At 44.8% G+C, this 19,058-nt stretch overlaps 15 non-coding genes across 15 annotated transcripts; all 15 read right to left on the minus strand.

Annotated features, from left to right (window-relative positions):
• Positions 1 to 352: 352 nt before the first annotated feature.
• Positions 353 to 543, minus strand: LOC141178973 (U2 spliceosomal RNA). The gene has a single exon (XR_012255030.1). It is a non-coding gene; the product is annotated as a U2 spliceosomal RNA (small nuclear RNA).
• Positions 544 to 1,658: 1,115 nt separating this feature from the next.
• On the minus strand, positions 1,659 to 1,849 carry LOC141178974 (U2 spliceosomal RNA). Its single transcript, XR_012255031.1, has one exon. It is a non-coding gene; the product is annotated as a U2 spliceosomal RNA (small nuclear RNA).
• Positions 1,850 to 2,964: 1,115 nt separating this feature from the next.
• LOC141179430 (U2 spliceosomal RNA) lies at positions 2,965 to 3,155 on the minus strand. Its single transcript, XR_012255446.1, has one exon. It is a non-coding gene; the product is annotated as a U2 spliceosomal RNA (small nuclear RNA).
• A 1,118-nt stretch (positions 3,156 to 4,273) lies between these two features.
• On the minus strand, positions 4,274 to 4,464 carry LOC141179406 (U2 spliceosomal RNA). Its single transcript, XR_012255424.1, has one exon. It is a non-coding gene; the product is annotated as a U2 spliceosomal RNA (small nuclear RNA).
• A 1,115-nt stretch (positions 4,465 to 5,579) lies between these two features.
• Positions 5,580 to 5,770, minus strand: LOC141178975 (U2 spliceosomal RNA). Its single transcript, XR_012255032.1, has one exon. It is a non-coding gene; the product is annotated as a U2 spliceosomal RNA (small nuclear RNA).
• Positions 5,771 to 6,888: 1,118 nt separating this feature from the next.
• On the minus strand, positions 6,889 to 7,079 carry LOC141178976 (U2 spliceosomal RNA). Its single transcript, XR_012255033.1, has one exon. It is a non-coding gene; the product is annotated as a U2 spliceosomal RNA (small nuclear RNA).
• Positions 7,080 to 8,197: 1,118 nt separating this feature from the next.
• Positions 8,198 to 8,388, minus strand: LOC141178977 (U2 spliceosomal RNA). The gene has a single exon (XR_012255034.1). It is a non-coding gene; the product is annotated as a U2 spliceosomal RNA (small nuclear RNA).
• A 1,115-nt stretch (positions 8,389 to 9,503) lies between these two features.
• Positions 9,504 to 9,694, minus strand: LOC141178978 (U2 spliceosomal RNA). Its single transcript, XR_012255035.1, has one exon. It is a non-coding gene; the product is annotated as a U2 spliceosomal RNA (small nuclear RNA).
• Positions 9,695 to 10,809: 1,115 nt separating this feature from the next.
• Positions 10,810 to 11,000, minus strand: LOC141178980 (U2 spliceosomal RNA). The gene has a single exon (XR_012255037.1). It is a non-coding gene; the product is annotated as a U2 spliceosomal RNA (small nuclear RNA).
• Positions 11,001 to 12,118: 1,118 nt separating this feature from the next.
• LOC141178981 (U2 spliceosomal RNA) lies at positions 12,119 to 12,309 on the minus strand. The gene has a single exon (XR_012255038.1). It is a non-coding gene; the product is annotated as a U2 spliceosomal RNA (small nuclear RNA).
• A 1,115-nt stretch (positions 12,310 to 13,424) lies between these two features.
• LOC141178982 (U2 spliceosomal RNA) lies at positions 13,425 to 13,615 on the minus strand. The gene has a single exon (XR_012255039.1). It is a non-coding gene; the product is annotated as a U2 spliceosomal RNA (small nuclear RNA).
• Positions 13,616 to 14,730: 1,115 nt separating this feature from the next.
• Positions 14,731 to 14,921, minus strand: LOC141178984 (U2 spliceosomal RNA). The gene has a single exon (XR_012255040.1). It is a non-coding gene; the product is annotated as a U2 spliceosomal RNA (small nuclear RNA).
• Positions 14,922 to 16,036: 1,115 nt separating this feature from the next.
• LOC141178985 (U2 spliceosomal RNA) lies at positions 16,037 to 16,227 on the minus strand. Its single transcript, XR_012255041.1, has one exon. It is a non-coding gene; the product is annotated as a U2 spliceosomal RNA (small nuclear RNA).
• A 1,115-nt stretch (positions 16,228 to 17,342) lies between these two features.
• LOC141178987 (U2 spliceosomal RNA) lies at positions 17,343 to 17,533 on the minus strand. Its single transcript, XR_012255043.1, has one exon. It is a non-coding gene; the product is annotated as a U2 spliceosomal RNA (small nuclear RNA).
• A 1,118-nt stretch (positions 17,534 to 18,651) lies between these two features.
• On the minus strand, positions 18,652 to 18,842 carry LOC141178988 (U2 spliceosomal RNA). Its single transcript, XR_012255044.1, has one exon. It is a non-coding gene; the product is annotated as a U2 spliceosomal RNA (small nuclear RNA).
• Positions 18,843 to 19,058: the final 216 nt, after the last annotated feature.

Genomic DNA, 19,058 nt, shown 5'->3' on the forward strand with positions numbered 1-19,058 from the left:
GTGCAACAATATACTGAAAGGTCAATTATATTGTGCAACTTATCTCACCACCTGTAGTTATTTAGGTGAAAGCTCCAAAATGCTTGCCTAATATGTCTGTTTATCCAAAAGGAAGTAAAAAGGGAGAGCTAGAAAGATAGCATTGCATCACATTACATGGCAATGCAATGCACAGTTGCTGAAGTTGAACCAAAATGAGCTTGTAATCTGGCTTCTGCAACTTTGAACATGAAAAATCCAATGAGGAGAAGAAAAGCAAAGCCAAAGAGTCCATCCCAAAATCCGACAAACAAGCAAAATGAACAAAAAACATTGAATTCAATTCTTTCTGATTTTAGAAACTGCATTAAAGAAGGGGTGCACCGGTCCTGGAGATACTGCAATACCAGGTCAATGCGTGGAGTGGACAGAGCAAGCTCTTTTTCCATCTCCCTGTTCTAAAAATCCATTTAATATATGGTCCCCAGATAGGGGACGTATCAGATATTAAACTGATAAGAACAGATACTACACTTGATCTTAGCCAAAAGGCCGAGAAGCGATAACCAGAATTGGTTTCAAACTACGGAGCCACCCAAGGATCCTGAAAAGTCCATTTGTGGAGATGAGCTCCTGGACTCCCGTTAAGAAGACATGTTGTCAACCTCTAGATCCCTTACATGCCTGCACTTTTCGGCTTGCTGCTGCTGCAATCCACGCGTTTTAGATCTGCATAACTCCACCTCTTTAAACACAGCACCTTCACCCCCTGCTGTTCCCACCCGCCTCAACACCGTTGGAAGGGAGGAGAACCAATTAAGGTGGGGGGTGGGGTGGAACGAGCAGCTGTCTACCCTTAGCAGGAGGGCTCCTGATTACATACCTCTCCTGCTGCTGCTGCTGCTGGCTGTCCAGCAGCAGACTGAAGGTGGCTGCTGCTGTGCACAGGTATATAAAGGCTCAGAGCCTATTATGACACGCGCAGCCAGCGTTCCATTGCCACATTCCATCTACTGCAGGCAGGATACCTGGCTGGCTGAATGTCGCTGAGAAGCTCACAGAGACCGCCATAAGCAACAGTTTAACAGAATGCCACAGACTAATCAACCAAACTTTTTGGGTTGGGTTCTCTTTTATAGTCTGCAGGCATTAAATGAAAGAAGTCAGTGTTCCAGCAGAAGGAGACAACGTTTCAGAAAAGGCATTGTAGCAAACCAAAAAAGAAATTTTAAGCGCAGCAGAGTAACCAGCGCACATACCTGTTAGCTCAGGTGAGTTTAAAAGGCTGCTGTTGATAACAAGGGCATTTGCTAAATAGATGGTGTGTGTGCAACAATATACTGAAAGGTCAATTATATTGTGCAGCTTATCTCACCACCTGTAGTTATTTAGGTGAAAGCTCCAAAATGCTTGCCTAATATGTCTGTTTATCCAAAAGGAAGTAAAAAGGGAGAGCTAGAAAGATAGCATTGCATCACATTACATGGCAATGCAATGCAGAGTTGCTGAAGTTGAACCAAAATGAGCTTGTAATCTGGCTTCTGCAACTTTGAACATGAAAAATCCAATGAGGAGAAGAAAAGCAAAGCCAAAGAGTCCATCCCAAAATCCGACAAACAAGCAAAATGAACAAAAAACATTGAATTCAATTCTTTCTGATTTTAGAAACTGCATTAAAGAAGGGGTGCACCGGTCCTGGAGATACTGCAATACCAGGTCAATGCGTGGAGTGGACAGAGCAAGCTCTTTTTCCATCTCCCTGTTCTAAAAATCCATTTAATATATGGTCCCCAGATAGGGGACGTATCAGATATTAAACTGATAAGAACAGATACTACACTTGATCTTAGCCAAAAGGCCGAGAAGCGATAACCAGAATTGGGTTCAAACTACGGAGCCACCCAAGGATCCTGAAAAGTCCATTTGTGGAGATGAGCTCCTGGACTCCCGTTAAGAAGACATGTTGTCAACCTCTAGATCCCTTACATGCCTGCACTTTTCGGCTTGCTGCTGCTGCAATCCACGCGTTTTAGATCTGCATAACTCCACCTCTTTAAACACAGCACCTTCACCCCCTGCTGTTCCCACCCGCCTCAACACCGTTGGAAGGGAGGAGAACCAATTAAGGCGGGGGGTGGGGTGGAACGAGCAGCTGTCTACCCTTAGCAGGAGGGCTCCTGATTACATACCTCTCCTGCTGCTGCTGCTGCTGGCTGTCCAGCAGCAGACTGAAGGTGGCTGCTGCTGTGCACAGGTATATAAAGGCTCAGAGCCTATTATGACACGCGCAGCCAGCGTTCCATTGCCACATTCCATCTACTGCAGGCAGGATACCTGGCTGGCTGAATGTCGCTGAGAAGCTCACAGAGACCGCCATAAGCAACAGTTTAACAGAATGCCACAGACTAATCAACCAAACTTTTTGGGTTGGGTTCTCTTTTATAGTCTGCAGGCATTAAATGAAAGAAGTCAGTGTTCCAGCAGAAGGAGACAACGTTTCAGAAAAGGCATTGTAGCAAACCAAAAAAGAAATTTTAAGCGCAGCAGAGTAACCAGCGCACATACCTGTTAGCTCAGGTGAGTTTAAAAGGCTGCTGTTGATAACAAGGGCATTTGCTAAATAGATGGTGTGTGTGCAACAATATACTGAAAGGTCAATTATATTGTGCAGCTTATCTCACCACCTGTAGTTATTTAGGTGAAAGCTCCAAAATGCTTGCCTAATATGTCTGTTTATCCAAAAGGAAGTAAAAAGGGAGAGCTAGAAAGATAGCATTGCATCACATTACATGGCAATGCAATGCACAGTTGCTGAAGTTGAACCAAAATGAGCTTGTAATCTGGCTTCTGCAACTTTGAACATGAAAAATCCAATGAGGAGAAGAAAAGCAAAGCCAAAGAGTCCATCCCAAAATCCGACAAACAAGCAAAATGAACAAAAAACATTGAATTCAATTCTTTCTGATTTTAGAAACTGCATTAAAGAAGGGGTGCACCGGTCCTGGAGATACTGCAATACCAGGTCAATGCGTGGAATGGATAGAGCAAGCTCTTTTTCCATCTCCCTGTTCTAAAAATCCATTTAATATATGGTCCCCAGATAGGGGACGTATCAGATATTAAACTGATAAGAACAGATACTACACTTGATCTTAGCCAAAAGGCCGAGAAGCGATAACCAGAATTGGTTTCAAACTACGGAGCCACCCAAGGATCCTGAAAAGTCCATTTGTGGAGATGAGCTCCTGGACTCCCGTTAAGAAGACATGTTGTCAACCTCTAGATCCCTTACATGCCTGCACTTTTCGGCTTGCTGCTGCTGCAATCCACGCGTTTTAGATCTGCATAACTCCACCTCTTTAAACACAGCACCTTCACCCCCTGCTGTTCCCACCCGCCTCAACACCGTTGGAAGGGAGGAGAACCAATTAAGGCGGGGGGTGGGGTGGAACGAGCAGCTGTCTACCCTTAGCAGGAGGGCTCCTGATTACATACCTCTCCTGCTGCTGCTGCTGCTGCTGGCTGTCCAGCAGCAGACTGAAGGTGGCTGCTGCTGTGCACAGGTATATAAAGGCTCAGAGCCTATTATGACACGCGCAGCCAGCGTTCCATTGCCACATTCCATCTACTGCAGGCAGGATACCTGGCTGGCTGAATGTCGCTGAGAAGCTCACAGAGACCGCCATAAGCAACAGTTTAACAGAATGCCACAGACTAATCAACCAAACTTTTTGGGTTGGGTTCTCTTTTATAGTCTGCAGGCATTAAATGAAAGAAGTCAGTGTTCCAGCAGAAGGAGACAACGTTTCAGAAAAGGCATTGTAGCAAACCAAAAAAGAAATTTTAAGCGCAGCAGAGTAACCAGCGCACATACCTGTTAGCTCAGGTGAGTTTAAAAGGCTGCTGTTGATAACAAGGGCATTTGCTAAATAGATGGTGTGTGTGCAACAATATACTGAAAGGTCAATTATATTGTGCAGCTTATCTCACCACCTGTAGTTATTTAGGTGAAAGCTCCAAAATGCTTGCCTAATATGTCTGTTTATCCAAAAGGAAGTAAAAAGGGAGAGCTAGAAAGATAGCATTGCATCACATTACATGGCAATGCAATGCAGAGTTGCTGAAGTTGAACCAAAATGAGCTTGTAATCTGGCTTCTGCAACTTTGAACATGAAAAATCCAATGAGGAGAAGAAAAGCAAAGCCAAAGAGTCCATCCCAAAATCCGACAAACAAGCAAAATGAACAAAAAACATTGAATTCAATTCTTTCTGATTTTAGAAACTGCATTAAAGAAGGGGTGCACCGGTCCTGGAGATACTGCAATACCAGGTCAATGCGTGGAGTGGACAGAGCAAGCTCTTTTTCCATCTCCCTGTTCTAAAAATCCATTTAATATATGGTCCCCAGATAGGGGACGTATCAGATATTAAACTGATAAGAACAGATACTACACTTGATCTTAGCCAAAAGGCCGAGAAGCAATAACCAGAATTGGTTTCAAACTACGGAGCCACCCAAGGATCCTGAAAAGTCCATTTGTGGAGATGAGCTCCTGGACTCCCGTTAAGAAGACATGTTGTCAACCTCTAGATCCCTTACATGCCTGCACTTTTCGGCTTGCTGCTGCTGCAATCCACGCGTTTTAGATCTGCATAACTCCACCTCTTTAAACACAGCACCTTCACCCCCTGCTGTTCCCACCTGCCTCAACACCGTTGGAAGGGAGGAGAACCAATTAAGGCGGGGGGTGGGGTGGAACGAGCAGCTGTCTACCCTTAGCAGGAGGGCTCCTGATTACATACCTCTCCTGCTGCTGCTGCTGCTGGCTGTCCAGCAGCAGACTGAAGGTGGCTGCTGCTGTGCACAGGTATATAAAGGCTCAGAGCCTATTATGACACGCGCAGCCAGCGTTCCATTGCCACATTCCATCTACTGCAGGCAGGATACCTGGCTGGCTGAATGTCGCTGAGAAGCTCACAGAGACCGCCATAAGCAACAGTTTAACAGAATGCCACAGACTAATCAACCAAACTTTTTGGGTTGGGTTCTCTTTTATAGTCTGCAGGCATTAAATGAAAGAAGTCAGTGTTCCAGCAGAAGGAGACAACGTTTCAGAAAAGGCATTGTAGCAAACCAAAAAAGAAATTTTAAGCGCAGCAGAGTAACCAGCGCACATACCTGTTAGCTCAGGTGAGTTTAAAAGGCTGCTGTTGATAACAAGGGCATTTGCTAAATAGATGGTGTGTGTGCAACAATATACTGAAAGGTCAATTATATTGTGCAGCTTATCTCACCACCTGTAGTTATTTAGGTGAAAGCTCCAAAATGCTTGCCTAATATGTCTGTTTATCCAAAAGGAAGTAAAAAGGGAGAGCTAGAAAGATAGCATTGCATCACATTACATGGCAATGCAATGCACAGTTGCTGAAGTTGAACCAAAATGAGCTTGTAATCTGGCTTCTGCAACTTTGAACATGAAAAATCCAATGAGGAGAAGAAAAGCAAAGCCAAAGAGTCCATCCCAAAATCCGACAAACAAGCAAAATGAACAAAAAACATTGAATTCAATTCTTTCTGATTTTAGAAACTGCATTAAAGAAGGGGTGCACCGGTCCTGGAGATACTGCAATACCAGGTCAATGCGTGGAGTGGACAGAGCAAGCTCTTTTTCCATCTCCCTGTTCTAAAAATCCATTTAATATATGGTCCCCAGATAGGGGACGTATCAGATATTAAACTGATAAGAACAGATACTACACTTGATCTTAGCCAAAAGGCCGAGAAGCGATAACCAGAATTGGTTTCAAACTACGGAGCCACCCATGGATCCTGAAAAGTCCATTTGTGGAGATGAGCTCCTGGACTCCCGTTAAGAAGACATGTTGTCAACCTCTAGATCCCTTACATGCCTGCACTTTTCGGCTTGCTGCTGCTGCAATCCACGCGTTTTAGATCTGCATAACTCCACCTCTTTAAACACAGCACCTTCACCCCCTGCTGTTCCCACCCGCCTCAACACCGTTGGAAGGGAGGAGAACCAATTAAGGCGGGGGGTGGGGTGGAACGAGCAGCTGTCTACCCTTAGCAGGAGGGCTCCTGATTACATACCTCTCCTGCTGCTGCTGCTGCTGCTGGCTGTCCAGCAGCAGACTGAAGGTGGCTGCTGCTGTGCACAGGTATATAAAGGCTCAGAGCCTATTATGACACGCGCAGCCAGCGTTCCATTGCCACATTCCATCTACTGCAGGCAGGATACCTGGCTGGCTGAATGTCGCTGAGAAGCTCACAGAGACCGCCATAAGCAACAGTTTAACAGAATGCCACAGACTAATCAACCAAACTTTTTGGGTTGGGTTCTCTTTTATAGTCTGCAGGCATTAAATGAAAGAAGTCAGTGTTCCAGCAGAAGGAGACAACGTTTCAGAAAAGGCATTGTAGCAAACCAAAAAAGAAATTTTAAGCGCAGCAGAGTAACCAGCGCACATACCTGTTAGCTCAGGTGAGTTTAAAAGGCTGCTGTTGATAACAAGGGCATTTGCTAAATAGATGGTGTGTGTGCAACAATATACTGAAAGGTCAATTATATTGTGCAGCTTATCTCACCACCTGTAGTTATTTAGGTGAAAGCTCCAAAATGCTTGCCTAATATGTCTGTTTATCCAAAAGGAAGTAAAAAGGGAGAGCTAGAAAGATAGCATTGCATCACATTACATGGCAATGCAATGCACAGTTGCTGAAGTTGAACCAAAATGAGCTTGTAATCTGGCTTCTGCAACTTTGAACATGAAAAATCCAATGAGGAGAAGAAAAGCAAAGCCAAAGAGTCCATCCCAAAATCCGACAAACAAGCAAAATGAACAAAAAACATTGAATTCAATTCTTTCTGATTTTAGAAACTGCATTAAAGAAGGGGTGCACCGGTCCTGGAGATACTGCAATACCAGGTCAATGCGTGGAGTGGACAGAGCAAGCTCTTTTTCCATCTCCCTGTTCTAAAAATCCATTTAATATATGGTCCCCAGATAGGGGACGTATCAGATATTAAACTGATAAGAACAGATACTACACTTGATCTTAGCCAAAAGGCCGAGAAGCGATAACCAGAATTGGTTTCAAACTACGGAGCCACCCAAGGATCCTGAAAAGTCCATTTGTGGAGATGAGCTCCTGGACTCCCGTTAAGAAGACATGTTGTCAACCTCTAGATCCCTTACATGCCTGCACTTTTCGGCTTGTTGCTGCTGCAATCCACGCGTTTTAGATCTGCATAACTCCACCTCTTTAAACACAGCACCTTCACCCCCTGCTGTTCCCACCCGCCTCAACACCGTTGGAAGGGAGGAGAACCAATTAAGGCGGGGGGTGGGGTGGAACGAGCAGCTGTCTACCCTTAGCAGGAGGGCTCCTGATTACATACCTCTCCTGCTGCTGCTGCTGCTGTTGGCTGTCCAGCAGCAGACTGAAGGTGGCTGCTGCTGTGCACAGGTATATAAAGGCTCAGAGCCTATTATGACACGCGCAGCCAGCGTTCCATTGCCACATTCCATCTACTGCAGGCAGGATACCTGGCTGGCTGAATGTCGCTGAGAAGCTCACAGAGACCGCCATAAGCAACAGTTTAACAGAATGCCACAGACTAATCAACCAAACTTTTTGGGTTGGGTTCTCTTTTATAGTCTGCAGGCATTAAATGAAAGAAGTCAGTGTTCCAGCAGAAGGAGACAACGTTTCAGAAAAGGCATTGTAGCAAACCAAAAAAGAAATTTTAAGCGCAGCAGAGTAACCAGCGCACATACCTGTTAGCTCAGGTGAGTTTAAAAGGCTGCTGTTGATAACAAGGGCATTTGCTAAATAGATGGTGTGTGTGCAACAATATACTGAAAGGTCAATTATATTGTGCAGCTTATCTTACCACCTGTAGTTATTTAGGTGAAAGCTCCAAAATGCTTGCCTAATATGTCTGTTTATCCAAAAGGAAGTAAAAAGGGAGAGCTAGAAAGATAGCATTGCATCACATTACATGGCAATGCAATGCACAGTTGCTGAAGTTGAACCAAAATGAGCTTGTAATCTGGCTTCTGCAACTTTGAACATGAAAAATCCAATGAGGAGAAGAAAAGCAAAGCCAAAGAGTCCATCCCAAAATCCGACAAACAAGCAAAATGAACAAAAAACATTGAATTCAATTCTTTCTGATTTTAGAAACTGCATTAAAGAAGGGGTGCACCGGTCCTGGAGATACTGCAATACCAGGTCAATGCGTGGAGTGGACAGAGCAAGCTCTTTTTCCATCTCCCTGTTCTAAAAATCCATTTAATATATGGTCCCCAGATAGGGGACGTATCAGATATTAAACTGATAAGAACAGATACTACACTTGATCTTAGCCAAAAGGCCGAGAAGCGATAACCAGAATTGGTTTCAAACTACGGAGCCACCCAAGGATCCTGAAAAGTCCATTTGTGGAGATGAGCTCCTGGACTCCCGTTAAGAAGACATGTTGTCAACCTCTAGATCCCTTACATGCCTGCACTTTTCGGCTTGCTGCTGCTGCAATCCACGCGTTTTAGATCTGCATAACTCCACCTCTTTAAACACAGCACCTTCACCCCCTGCTGTTCCCACCCGCCTCAACACCGTTGGAAGGGAGGAGAACCAATTAAGGCGGGGGGTGGGGTGGAACGAGCAGCTGTCTACCCTTAGCAGGAGGGCTCCTGATTACATACCTCTCCTGCTGCTGCTGCTGCTGGCTGTCCAGCAGCAGACTGAAGGTGGCTGCTGCTGTGCACAGGTATATAAAGGCTCAGAGCCTATTATGACACGCGCAGCCAGCGTTCCATTGCCACATTCCATCTACTGCAGGCAGGATACCTGGCTGGCTGAATGTCGCTGAGAAGCTCACAGAGACCGCCATAAGCAACAGTTTAACAGAATGCCACAGACTAATCAACCAAACTTTTTGGGTTGGGTTCTCTTTTATAGTCTGCAGGCATTAAATGAAAGAAGTCAGTGTTCCAGCAGAAGGAGACAACGTTTCAGAAAAGGCATTGTAGCAAACCAAAAAAGAAATTTTAAGCGCAGCAGAGTAACCAGCGCACATACCTGTTAGCTCAGGTGAGTTTAAAAGGCTGCTGTTGATAACAAGGGCATTTGCTAAATAGATGGTGTGTGTGCAACAATATACTGAAAGGTCAATTATATTGTGCAGCTTATCTCACCACCTGTAGTTATTTAGGTGAAAGCTCCAAAATGCTTGCCTAATATGTCTGTTTATCCAAAAGGAAGTAAAAAGGGAGAGCTAGAAAGATAGCATTGCATCACATTACATGGCAATGCAATGCACAGTTGCTGAAGTTGAACCAAAATGAGCTTGTAATCTGGCTTCTGCAACTTTGAACATGAAAAATCCAATGAGGAGAAGAAAAGCAAAGCCAAAGAGTCCATCCCAAAATCCGACAAACAAGCAAAATGAACAAAAAACATTGAATTCAATTCTTTCTGATTTTAGAAACTGCATTAAAGAAGGGGTGCACCGGTCCTGGAGATACTGCAATACCAGGTCAATGCGTGGAGTGGACAGAGCAAGCTCTTTTTCCATCTCCCTGTTCTAAAAATCCATTTAATATATGGTCCCCAGATAGGGGACGTATCAGATATTAAACTGATAAGAACAGATACTACACTTGATCTTAGCCAAAAGGCCGAGAAGCGATAACCAGAATTGGTTTCAAACTACGGAGCCACCCAAGGATCCTGAAAAGTCCATTTGTGGAGATGAGCTCCTGGACTCCCGTTAAGAAGACATGTTGTCAACCTCTAGATCCCTTACATGCCTGCACTTTTCGGCTTGCTGCTGCTGCAATCCACGCGTTTTAGATCTGCATAACTCCACCTCTTTAAACACAGCACCTTCACCCCCTGCTGTTCCCACCCGCCTCAACACCGTTGGAAGGGAGGAGAACCAATTAAGGCGGGGGGTGGGGTGGAACGAGCAGCTGTCTACCCTTAGCAGGAGGGCTCCTGATTACATACCTCTCCTGCTGCTGCTGCTGCTGGCTGTCCAGCAGCAGACTGAAGGTGGCTGCTGCTGTGCACAGGTATATAAAGGCTCAGAGCCTATTATGACACGCGCAGCCAGCGTTCCATTGCCACATTCCATCTACTGCAGGCAGGATACCTGGCTGGCTGAATGTCGCTGAGAAGCTCACAGAGACCGCCATAAGCAACAGTTTAACAGAATGCCACAGACTAATCAACCAAACTTTTTGGGTTGGGTTCTCTTTTATAGTCTGCAGGCATTAAATGAAAGAAGTCAGTGTTCCAGCAGAAGGAGACAACGTTTCAGAAAAGGCATTGTAGCAAACCAAAAAAGAAATTTTAAGCGCAGCAGAGTAACCAGCGCACATACCTGTTAGCTCAGGTGAGTTTAAAAGGCTGCTGTTGATAACAAGGGCATTTGCTAAATAGATGGTGTGTGTGCAACAATATACTGAAAGGTCAATTATATTGTGCAGCTTATCTCACCACCTGTAGTTATTTAGGTGAAAGCTCCAAAATGCTTGCCTAATATGTCTGTTTATCCAAAAGGAAGTAAAAAGGGAGAGCTAGAAAGATAGCATTGCATCACATTACATGGCAATGCAATGCACAGTTGCTGAAGTTGAACCAAAATGAGCTTGTAATCTGGCTTCTGCAACTTTGAACATGAAAAATCCAATGAGGAGAAGAAAAGCAAAGCCAAAGAGTCCATCCCAAAATACGACAAACAAGCAAAATGAACAAAAAACATTGAATTCAATTCTTTCTGATTTTAGAAACTGCATTAAAGAAGGGGTGCACCGGTCCTGGAGATACTGCAATACCAGGTCAATGCGTGGAGTGGACAGAGCAAGCTCTTTTTCCATCTCCCTGTTCTAAAAATCCATTTAATATATGGTCCCCAGATAGGGGACGTATCAGATATTAAACTGATAAGAACAGATACTACACTTGATCTTAGCCAAAAGGCCGAGAAGCGATAACCAGAATTGGTTTCAAACTACGGAGCCACCCAAGGATCCTGAAAAGTCCATTTGTGGAGATGAGCTCCTGGACTCCCGTTAAGAAGACATGTTGTCAACCTCTAGATCCCTTACATGCCTGCACTTTTCGGCTTGCTGCTGCTGCAATCCACGTGTTTTAGATCTGCATAACTCCACCTCTTTAAACACAGCACCTTCACCCCCTGCTGTTCCCACCCGCCTCAACACCGTTGGAAGGGAGGAGAACCAATTAAGGCGGGGGGTGGGGTGGAACGAGCAGCTGTCTACCCTTAGCAGGAGGGCTCCTGATTACATACCTCTCCTGCTGCTGCTGCTGCTGCTGGCTGTCCAGCAGCAGACTGAAGGTGGCTGCTGCTGTGCACAGGTATATAAAGGCTCAGAGCCTATTATGACACGCGCAGCCAGCGTTCCATTGCCACATTCCATCTACTGCAGGCAGGATACCTGGCTGGCTGAATGTCGCTGAGAAGCTCACAGAGACCGCCATAAGCAACAGTTTAACAGAATGCCACAGACTAATCAACCAAACTTTTTGGGTTGGGTTCTCTTTTATAGTCTGCAGGCATTAAATGAAAGAAGTCAGTGTTCCAGCAGAAGGAGACAACGTTTCAGAAAAGGCATTGTAGCAAACCAAAAAAGAAATTTTAAGCGCAGCAGAGTAACCAGCGCACATACCTGTTAGCTCAGGTGAGTTTAAAAGGCTGCTGTTGATAACAAGGGCATTTGCTAAATAGATGGTGTGTGTGCAACAATATACTGAAAGGTCAATTATATTGTGCAGCTTATCTCACCACCTGTAGTTATTTAGGTGAAAGCTCCAAAATGCTTGCCTAATATGTCTGTTTATCCAAAAGGAAGTAAAAAGGGAGAGCTAGAAAGATAGCATTGCATCACATTACATGGCAATGCAATGCACAGTTGCTGAAGTTGAACCAAAATGAGCTTGTAATCTGGCTTCTGCAACTTTGAACATGAAAAATCCAATGAGGAGAAGAAAAGCAAAGCCAAAGAGTCCATCCCAAAATCCGACAAACAAGCAAAATGAACAAAAAACATTGAATTCAATTCTTTCTGATTTTAGAAACTGCATTAAAGAAGGGGTGCACCGGTCCTGGAGATACTGCAATACCAGGTCAATGCGTGGAGTGGACAGAGCAAGCTCTTTTTCCATCTCCCTGTTCTAAAAATCCATTTAATATATGGTCCCCAGATAGGGGACGTATCAGATATTAAACTGATAAGAACAGATACTACACTTGATCTTAGCCAAAAGGCCGAGAAGCGATAACCAGAATTGGTTTCAAACTACGGAGCCACCCAAGGATCCTGAAAAGTCCATTTGTGGAGATGAGCTCCTGGACTCCCGTTAAGAAGACATGTTGTCAACCTCTAGATCCCTTACATGCCTGCACTTTTCGGCTTGCTGCTGCTGCAATCCACGCGTTTTAGATCTGCATAACTCCACCTCTTTAAACACAGCACCTTCACCCCCTGCTGTTCCCACCCGCCTCAACACCGTTGGAAGGGAGGAGAACCAATTAAGGCGGGGGGTGGGGTGGAACGAGCAGCTGTCTACCCTTAGCAGGAGGGCTCCTGATTACATACCTCTCCTGCTGCTGCTGCTGCTGGCTGTCCAGCAGCAGACTGAAGGTGGCTGCTGCTGTGCACAGGTATATAAAGGCTCAGAGCCTATTATGACACGCGCAGCCAGCGTTCCATTGCCACATTCCATCTACTGCAGGCAGGATACCTGGCTGGCTGAATGTCGCTGAGAAGCTCACAGAGACCGCCATAAGCAACAGTTTAACAGAATGCCACAGACTAATCAACCAAACTTTTTGGGTTGGGTTCTCTTTTATAGTCTGCAGGCATTAAATAAAAGAAGTCAGTGTTCCAGCAGAAGGAGACAACGTTTCAGAAAAGGCATTGTAGCAAACCAAAAAAGAAATTTTAAGCGCAGCAGAGTAACCAGCGCACATACCTGTTAGCTCAGGTGAGTTTAAAAGGCTGCTGTTGATAACAAGGGCATTTGCTAAATAGATGGTGTGTGTGCAACAATATACTGAAAGGTCAATTATATTGTGCAGCTTATCTCACCACCTGTAGTTATTTAGGTGAAAGCTCCAAAATGCTTGCCTAATATGTCTGTTTATCCAAAAGGAAGTAAAAAGGGAGAGCTAGAAAGATAGCATTGCATCACATTACATGGCAATGCAATGCACAGTTGCTGAAGTTGAACCAAAATGAGCTTGTAATCTGGCTTCTGCAACGTTGAACATGAAAAATCCAATGAGGAGAAGAAAAGCAAAGCCAAAGAGTCCATCCCAAAATCCGACAAACAAGCAAAATGAACAAAAAACATTGAATTCAATTCTTTCTGATTTTAGAAACTGCATTAAAGAAGGGGTGCACCGGTCCTGGAGATACTGCAATACCAGGTCAATGCGTGGAGTGGACAGAGCAAGCTCTTTTTCCATCTCCCTGTTCTAAAAATCCATTTAATATATGGTCCCCAGATAGGGGACGTATCAGATATTAAACTGATAAGAACAGATACTACACTTGATCTTAGCCAAAAGGCCGAGAAGCGATAACCAGAATTGGTTTCAAACTACGGAGCCACCCAAGGATCCTGAAAAGTCCATTTGTGGAGATGAGCTCCTGGACTCCCGTTAAGAAGACATGTTGTCAACCTCTAGATCCCTTACATGCCTGCACTTTTCGGCTTGCTGCTGCTGCAATCCACGCGTTTTAGATCTGCATAACTCCACCTCTTTAAACACAGCACCTTCACCCCCTGCTGTTCCCACCCGCCTCAACACCGTTGGAAGGGAGGAGAACCAATTAAGGCGGGGGGTGGGGTGGAACGAGCAGCTGTCTACCCTTAGCAGGAGGGCTCCTGATTACATACCTCTCCTGCTGCTGCTGCTGCTGGCTGTCCAGCAGAAGACTGAAGGTGGCTGCTGCTGTGCACAGGTATATAAAGGCTCAGAGCCTATTATGACACGCGCAGCCAGCGTTCCATTGCCACATTCCATCTACTGCAGGCAGGATACCTGGCTGGCTGAATGTCGCTGAGAAGCTCACAGAGACCGCCATAAGCAACAGTTTAACAGAATGCCACAGACTAATCAACCAAACTTTTTGGGTTGGGTTCTCTTTTATAGTCTGCAGGCATTAAATGAAAGAAGTCAGTGTTCCAGCAGAAGGAGACAACGTTTCAGAAAAGGCATTGTAGCAAACCAAAAAAGAAATTTTAAGTGCAGCAGAGTAACCAGCGCACATACCTGTTAGCTCAGGTGAGTTTAAAAGGCTGCTGTTGATAACAAGGGCATTTGCTAAATAGATGGTGTGTGTGCAACAATATACTGAAAGGTCAATTATATTGTGCAGCTTATCTCACCACCTGTAGTTATTTAGGTGAAAGCTCCAAAATGCTTGCCTAATATGTCTGTTTATCCAAAAGGAAGTAAAAAGGGAGAGCTAGAAAGATAGCATTGCATCACATTACATGGCAATGCAATACACAGTTGCTGAAGTTGAACCAAAATGAGCTTGTAATCTGGCTTCTGCAACTTTGAACATGAAAAATCCAATGAGGAGAAGAAAAGCAAAGCCAAAGAGTCCATCCCAAAAGCCGACAAACAAGCAAAATGAACAAAAAACATTGAATTCAATTCTTTCTGATTTTAGAAACTGCATTAAAGAAGGGGTGCACCGGTCCTGGAGATACTGCAATACCAGGTCAATGCGTGGAGTGGACAGAGCAAGCTCTTTTTCCATCTCCCTGTTCTAAAAATCCATTTAATATATGGTCCCCAGATAGGGGACGTATCAGATATTAAACTGATAAGAACAGATACTACACTTGATCTTAGCCAAAAGGCCGAGAAGCGATAACCAGAATTGGTTTCAAACTACGGAGCCACCCAAGGATCCTGAAAAGTCCATTTGTGGAGATGAGCTCCTGGACTCCCGTTAAGAAGACATGTTGTCAACCTCTAGATCCCTTACATGCCTGCACTTTTCGGCTTGCTGCTGCTGTAATCCACGCGTTTTAGATCTGCATAACTCCACCTCTTTAAACACAGCACCTTCACCCCCTGCTGTTCCCACCCGCCTCAACACCGTTGGAAGGGAGGAGAACCAATTAAGGCGGGGGGTGGGGTGGAACGAGCAGCTGTCTACCCTTAGCAGGAGGGCTCCTGATTACATACCTCTCCTGCTGCTGCTGCTGCTGGCTGTCCAGCAGCAGACTGAAGGTGGCTGCTGCTGTGCACAGGTATATAAAGGCTCAGAGCCTATTATGACACGCGCAGCCAGCGTTCCATTGCCACATTCCATCTACTGCAGGCAGGATACCTGGCTGGCTGAATGTCGCTGAGAAGCTCACAGAGACCGCCATAAGCAACAGTTTAACAGAATGCCACAGACTAATCAACCAAACTTTTTGGGTTGGGTTCTCTTTTATAGTCTGCAGGCATTAAATGAAAGAAGTCAGTGTTCCAGCAGAAGGAGACAACGTTTCAGAAAAGACATTGTAGCAAACCAAAAAAGAAATTTTAAGCGCAGCAGAGTAACCAGCGCACATACCTGTTAGCTCAGGTGAGTTTAAAAGGCTGCTGTTGATAACAAGGGCATTTGCTAAATAGATGGTGTGTGTGCAACAATATACTGAAAGGTCAATTATATTGTGCAGCTTATCTCACCACCTGTAGTTATTTAGGTGAAAGCTCCAAAATGCTTGCCTAATATGTCTGTTTATCCAAAAGGAAGTAAAAAGGGAGAGCTAGAAAGATAGCATTGCATCACATTACATGGCAATGCAATGCACAGTTGCTGAAGTTGAACCAAAATGAGCTTGTAATCTGGCTTCTGCAACTTTGAACATGAAAAATCCAATGAGGAGAAGAAAAGCAAAGCCAAAGAGTCCATCCCAAAATCCGACAAACAAGCAAAATGAACAAAAAACATTGAATTCAATTCTTTCTGATTTTAGAAACTGCATTAAAGAAGGGGTGCACCGGTCCTGGAGATACTGCAATACCAGGTCAATGCGTGGAGTGGACAGAGCAAGCTCTTTTTCCATCTCCCTGTTCTAAAAATCCATTTAATATATGGTCCCCAGATAGGGGACGTATCAGATATTAAACTGATAAGAACAGATACTACACTTGATCTTAGCCAAAAGGCCGAGAAGCGATAACCAGAATTGGTTTCAAACTACGGAGCCACCCAAGGATCCTGAAAAGTCCATTTGTGGAGATGAGCTCCTGGACTCCCGTTAAGAAGACATGTTGTCAACCTCTAGATCCCTTACATGCCTGCACTTTTCGGCTTGCTGCTGCTGCAATCCACGCGTTTTAGATCTGCATAACTCCACCTCTTTAAACACAGCACCTTCACCCCCTGCTGTTCCCACCCGCCTCAACACCGTTGGAAGGGAGGAGAACCAATTAAGGCGGGGGGTGGGGTGGAACGAGCAGCTGTCTACCCTTAGCAGGAGGGCTCCTGATTACATACCTCTCCTGCTGCTGCTGCTGCTGGCTGTCCAGCAGCAGACTGAAGGTGGCTGCTGCTGTGCACAGGTATATAAAGGCTCAGAGCCTATTATGACACGCGCAGCCAGCGTTCCATTGCCACATTCCATCTACTGCAGGCAGGATACCTGGCTGGCTGAATGTCGCTGAGAAGCTCACAGAGACCGCCATAAGCAACAGTTTAACAGAATGCCACAGACTAATCAACCAAACTTTTTGGGTTGGGTTCTCTTTTATAGTCTGCAGGCATTAAATGAAAGAAGTCAGTGTTCCAGCAGAAGGAGACAACGTTTCAGAAAAGGCATTGTAGCAAACCAAAAAAGAAATTTTAAGCGCAGCAGAGTAACCAGCGCACATACCTGTTAGCTCAGGTGAGTTTAAAAGGCTGCTGTTGATAACAAGGGCATTTGCTAAATAGATGGTGTGTGTGCAACAATATACTGAAAGGTCAATTATATTGTGCAGCTTATCTCACCACCTGTAGTTATTTAGGTGAAAGCTCCAAAATGCTTGCCTAATATGTCTGTTTATCCAAAAGGAAGTAAAAAGGGAGAGCTAGAAAGATAGCATTGCATCACATTACATGGCAATGCAATGCACAGTTGCTGAAGTTGAACCAAAATGAGCTTGTAATCTGGCTTCTGCAACTTTGAACATGAAAAATCCAATGAGGAGAAGAAAAGCAAAGCCAAAGAGTCCATCCCAAAATCCGACAAACAAGCAAAATGAACAAAAAACATTGAATTCAATTCTTTCTGATTTTAGAAACTGCATTAAAGAAGGGGTGCACCGGTCCTGGAGATACTGCAATACCAGGTCAATGCGTGGAGTGGACAGAGCAAGCTCTTTTTCCATCTCCCTGTTCTAAAAATCCATTTAATATATGGTCCCCAGATAGGGGACGTATCAGATATTAAACTGATAAGAACAGATACTACACTTGATCTTAGCCAAAAGGCCGAGAAGCGATAACCAGAATTGGTTTCAAACTACGGAGCCACCCAAGGATCCTGAAAAGTCCATTTGTGGAGATGAGCTCCTGGACTCCCGTTAAGAAGACATGTTGTCAACCTCTAGATCCCTTACATGCCTGCACTTTTCGGCTTGCTGCTGCTGCAATCCACGCGTTTTAGATCTGCATAACTCCACCTCTTTAAACACAGCACCTTCACCCCCTGCTGTTCCCACCCGCCTCAACACCGTTGGAAGGGAGGAGAACCAATTAAGGCGGGGGGTGGGGTGGAACGAGCAGCTGTCTACCCTTAGCAGGAGGGCTCCTGATTACATACCTCTCCTGCTGCTGCTGCTGCTGCTGGCTGTCCAGCAGCAGACTGAAGGTGGCTGCTGCTGTGCACAGGTATATAAAGGCTCAGAGCCTATTATGACAGGCGCAGCCAGCGTTCCATTGCCACATTCCATCTACTGCAGGCAGGATACCTGGCTGGCTGAATGTCGCTGAGAAGCTCACAGAGACCGCCATAAGCAACAGTTTAACAGAATGCCACAGACTAATCAACCAAACTTTTTGGGTTGGGTTCTCTTTTATAGTCTGCAGGCATTAAATGAAAGAAGTCAGTGTTCCAGCAGAAGGAGACAACGTTTCAGAAAAGGCATTGTAGCAAACCAAAAAAGAAATTTTAAGCGCAGCAGAGTAACCAGCGCACATACCTGTTAGCTCAGGTGAGTTTAAAAGGCTGCTGTTGATAACAAGGGCATTTGCTAAATAGATGGTGTGTGTGCAACAATATACTGAAAGGTAAATTATATTGTGCAGCTTATCTCACCACCTGTAGTTATTTAGGTGAAAGCTCCAAAATGCTTGCCTAATATGTCTGTTTATCCAAAAGGAAGTAAAAAGGGAGAGCTAGAAAGATAGCATTGCATCACATTACATGGCAATGCAATGCAGAGTTGCTGAAGTTGAACCAAAATGAGCTTGTAATCTGGCTTCTGCAACTTTGAACATGAAAAATCCAATGAGGAGAAGAAAAGCAAAGCCAAAGAGTCCATCCCAAAATCCGACAAACAAGCAAAATGAACAAAAAACATTGAATTCAATTCTTTCTGATTTTAGAAACTGCATTAAAGAAGGGGTGCACCGGTCCTGGAGATACTGCAATACCAGGTCAATGCGTGGAGTGGACAGAGCAAGCTCTTTTTCCATCTCCCTGTTCTAAAAATCCATTTAATATATGGTCCCCAGATAGGGGACGTATCAGATATTAAACTGATAAGAACAGATACTACACTTGATCTTAGCCAAAAGGCCGAGAAGCGATAACCAGAATTGGTTTCAAACTACGGAGCCACCCAAGGATCCTGAAAAGTCCATTTGTGGAGATGAGCTCCTGGACTCCCGTTAAGAAGACATGTTGTCAACCTCTAGATCCCTTACATGCCTACACTTTTCGGCTTGCTGCTGCTGCAATCCACGCGTTTTAGATCTGCATAACTCCACCTCTTTAAACACAGCACCTTCACCCCCTGCTGTTCCC

The sequence above is a fragment of the Phyllobates terribilis genome, unplaced genomic scaffold (genome assembly GCF_046119375.1).
Source record: "Phyllobates terribilis strain yellow unplaced genomic scaffold, ASM4611937v1 Scaffold_30__1_contigs__length_15301838, whole genome shotgun sequence".
NCBI classification, from domain to species: Eukaryota; Metazoa; Chordata; class Amphibia; order Anura; family Dendrobatidae; genus Phyllobates; species Phyllobates terribilis.